Below are 3,867 nucleotides of genomic sequence, written 5' to 3'. Positions count from 1 at the left end.
CATATAATAGGTTCGGGATTGTTCGATATATCTTCTCCTTTTAGGAAACCCAAGGTGGATTTTATGGTGAACTTCCTTGCTGAAGTGCCAACCCAATAAAGTGAGTCTTCCCTACCAGGATCGTTAAAGAGCGAAATGGAAGCGATTTTTTGGAGAGTAGCCTGCGGTATCAAGTCCGAAAAGAGTTCCCACTTCCACCCTGAATTAGAGCACCACATATCGCTGACTGATACGCTTAATAAGGCTTCGGGTATGGGAGCGATATTGTGATCAGATAAACAAATACCATCAACCCATGTGTGATCCCAAAAGAGAGTATTTCGGCCGTTCCTAACCGCAGTTGCAGTACCTTAAACAATTGTCTTAGCCTGTGACGGTATACCTGCCCACACATTAGACATGCTTCTCTTGGCTTGAAAGATGTCAATATCACAACGATTGTTGCAATACTTGGCTCGCAAGACCCGAGACCATAAGCTGGAAGGTTCGGATAAGACTCTCCAACCTAATTTTGTCAGGAAAGCTGCATTGGTTTGTCGTGCAGATAGAATGCCTAGCCCTCCAAGCGATTTAGGTTGCTGAACTTTCTCCCATAAAATAAGATGAATCGATTTCTTCTCCTCGTTTCCAGCCCATAGAAACCGACGAGATTTTCTATCAATAGAGTCGCAAACCGATCGTGGAATTTTTGCCGATTGCATGCTATAATTGGCAATGGTCGTGAGGGTTGATTGAACAAGAGTCGATCTGCCAGCTAGCGATAATCGTTTGGTCGACCACCCTGCTAGACGCTTGTTAATTTTATCCTCTAAATGAGCAAAAGTTTGTCTACTAACCCTCCCATTAATAGTAGGCATACCTAGATATGTTCCTAGATCATCCGTCTCTTCAAAGCCCAAAGCTTCACATACCGCAACTCTAGTGTGGGACTCCGTATTTGAGGAAAAGAAAATACGGAACTTAGCAGCACTAACCTTCTCGCCAGAAGCTTTGCAAAAATTATCAATGACATATTTTATAACGGATGCCTGCTCCACTGAAGCTTCCCCAAAAATAACCATATCGTCTGCGAAGAAAAGGTTAGTGATTTGAGGACCACCTCGACATAAGATGATCGGTTTCCAATTGTTGTTGTGAACCTCTATATCAATGGCTTGTTGTAATTTTTCTAAGCACATGAAAAAAAGATAGGATGACAGAGGATCGCCCTGGCGTACTCCTCTTGAAGGGATAAACTGCTCTGTTGGCTCGCCATTCCATAATATCCGCATACGAGGCGATGTCACGCATTCCATAATCACGTCGATAAGAAGACGTGGGAAACCCATATCACTCAAAGTTGCGTAAATAAAGCTCCACCGCAGCCAGTCATACGCCTTCTCAAGGTCGATTTTAATTGCCATAATACTAGTTCGGCCCTTCTTCTTACGCATAGAGTGTATTGCTTCTTGAAACACGACTATGTTATCGGTAATTTGACGCCCTGGAACGAATCCACTTTGTGTCTCAGAAATGACATGAGGCAACACTTTCTTGACCCGGTTAGCTAAAGTCTTGCTAATGATTTTATACGCAACATTACATAAGCTAATCGGGCGGAATTGAGTAATCGATTCAGGATTATCTACCTTTGGGATGAGAACAAGGTGAGTATCGTTTAGCCCCTCCGGCACCCCCTTTCCTTCGAGTGCTCTAATAACCATGTCACATAAAGAGGAGGCGATAAGAGGCCAATTTTTATGGTAGAACAGGGCTTGAAAGCCATCCGGACCCGGAGCCTTAAGCAAACCCATATGATTAATAACTTGCTCGATCTCAGCGATATAGAATGGTCGAGTTAGCCACTCCCAATCCTTGTTATTAAAATCTTGGAATAAGTCCCAAGGTATATTTTCCAGCTCGCTTGAGACGTTGTCATCCGTATATAAATTTTTGAAATATTCGACCACAATATTTTTTACCTCCCTCGTGTCTTCTACCCATATTCCGTCACTGTTTTTTAAAGCCGTGATCTTGTTATGCCATCTACGCACTAACGTACTGACATGGAAATAAGACGTGTTTCGATCTCCATCTTTAATATACTCTAATCTCGACTTTTGGTACCATAAAAGTTCCTCTTGGGCGAGCACTTCATCAAGTTCCTTACGTAACCTCGCTTCTAATTTAATTAGATGACTCTGCCTCGCCATAGACAAATCTCGTTGACAACCACCTATTCTTGCCATTAGAGTCCGTTTTCTTTTAAAGATATCGCCAAAAACTTCCGAGTTCCAGGTTTGGAGCTTCTTTGATAAGGTGTCTAGTCGTGACGGGAAAGACCCGTCTGATGGCCAGCTAGAATCAACGAACTCTTTGAATTTCTCGTGTGTCAGCCAGCAAGCTTGAAATCGAAACGGCCTGTTGACGGCACCAAGGGGCGCAAAACCATTTGGTGATATAAGCAGAGGGCAGTGATCGGACTGGATAGCAGGTAGATGTTTCACCATAGCATCTTCGAATAATGTCCCCCACTCCGCGTTACAGAGGGCTCTATCTAATCTCGCACTTTTTCGTGTTTCCACTGTATTGCCTCGAGCCCAAGTGTGAGATGCTCCAGAAAACGCAAGTTCAATGAACTCAGTCTTCGACCTAATTGTTAAAATTGTCACATCTTCTCGCCATATTAGAGTCGCCCCCATGTCTTTCATTGAGTGATCGAGACTCATTGAAATCGCCTGCAATGAGCCATGGTCTATTGTTATTGCGGGCAAAAGTTTCCAATTCACTCCATAGCTCTCCTCGATTGGACGGATCCGGGCTCGCATAAACTGCCGAGAAAAACCAGGGGAATTCACCATTTCGAGCAACTTCTATAGTGATGTATTGTGAGTGTTCATAAACCGGGGTTACTATGACGACTTCAGTTTTCCAATACATCCATATGCCTCCACTAAACCCGACTGTATATTCACCCGAGAGTGCCCATTGTACCCTAGGATATTTCCTAGTTTAATATCATGATCACTGCCCATGTGTGTCTCGACTAGGGCTAATAATGAGGGCTTATAGGTGCGAACAACTTCCTTAATAGCATTGACTTTGTTCTTATTGCTGGTTCCTTGAACATTCCACACCATGAACTTGATGTGGGGAAGGTTAGGAGTCAAATTTGGTATTCTTGTACTCATTAAATCAGGTAGAAAATTTATAGAAGATAGATATGCTCGACTTACAAGTTTTAAAACTTCGTCAATACTCCATGGTATCGACAACTCTATCGCTAGACTCGGTTGATTGCCCTTTGCCAACTCGATTTTCACATCCATGATTGGGCATTCCGATATCATTATTCCCAGGTATGGAGCTGCCATCTCCGGCCAAGTGGATATTATCGTCTTTTGAGTTGGAGGGATGACCTCAATCTGGGGGTTTTGAGGGAGGCATCGAGGTTGAGGGAGGGGGTGGTCGAGATAAGAGAAGTATGGGTGGGGATTCATTGTGCTTAGCAAACTCGGACCCTAGGGAAGAGTTTTGATGGCCTAACGACGAAGCAGGAGTGTTGATTGATACTAACGAGATCGAAGGTGATTTGGTAATTGCTAGGATATTGGTAATATCTTGTAAAACGGGGATTGAAATATCTTGATTTTACAATTTTTAAAACTGCCCCGTGTAGTACGCGGGTTTAGTAAAATTTATTAATTATTAAGCAATATAAAATTATAGAGTGTATGAGTAGACAAAGTAAAATTTTCTAAAATTTAGTAATTTACTAAATCCAAAAAATATGTTAATTTTAATTTTAATAATACTTTCCGTTACCGCCCATGCAGTATACGTGTTCCAAAACTAGTTTAAAAAAAAGGGGGAGGACAAGGTGTGGTT

This window comes from Silene latifolia, chromosome 3, assembly GCF_048544455.1.
Source record: "Silene latifolia isolate original U9 population chromosome 3, ASM4854445v1, whole genome shotgun sequence".
Classification (NCBI taxonomy): domain Eukaryota; kingdom Viridiplantae; phylum Streptophyta; class Magnoliopsida; order Caryophyllales; family Caryophyllaceae; genus Silene; species Silene latifolia.
Note: the sequence above shows the minus strand (reverse complement) of the source record.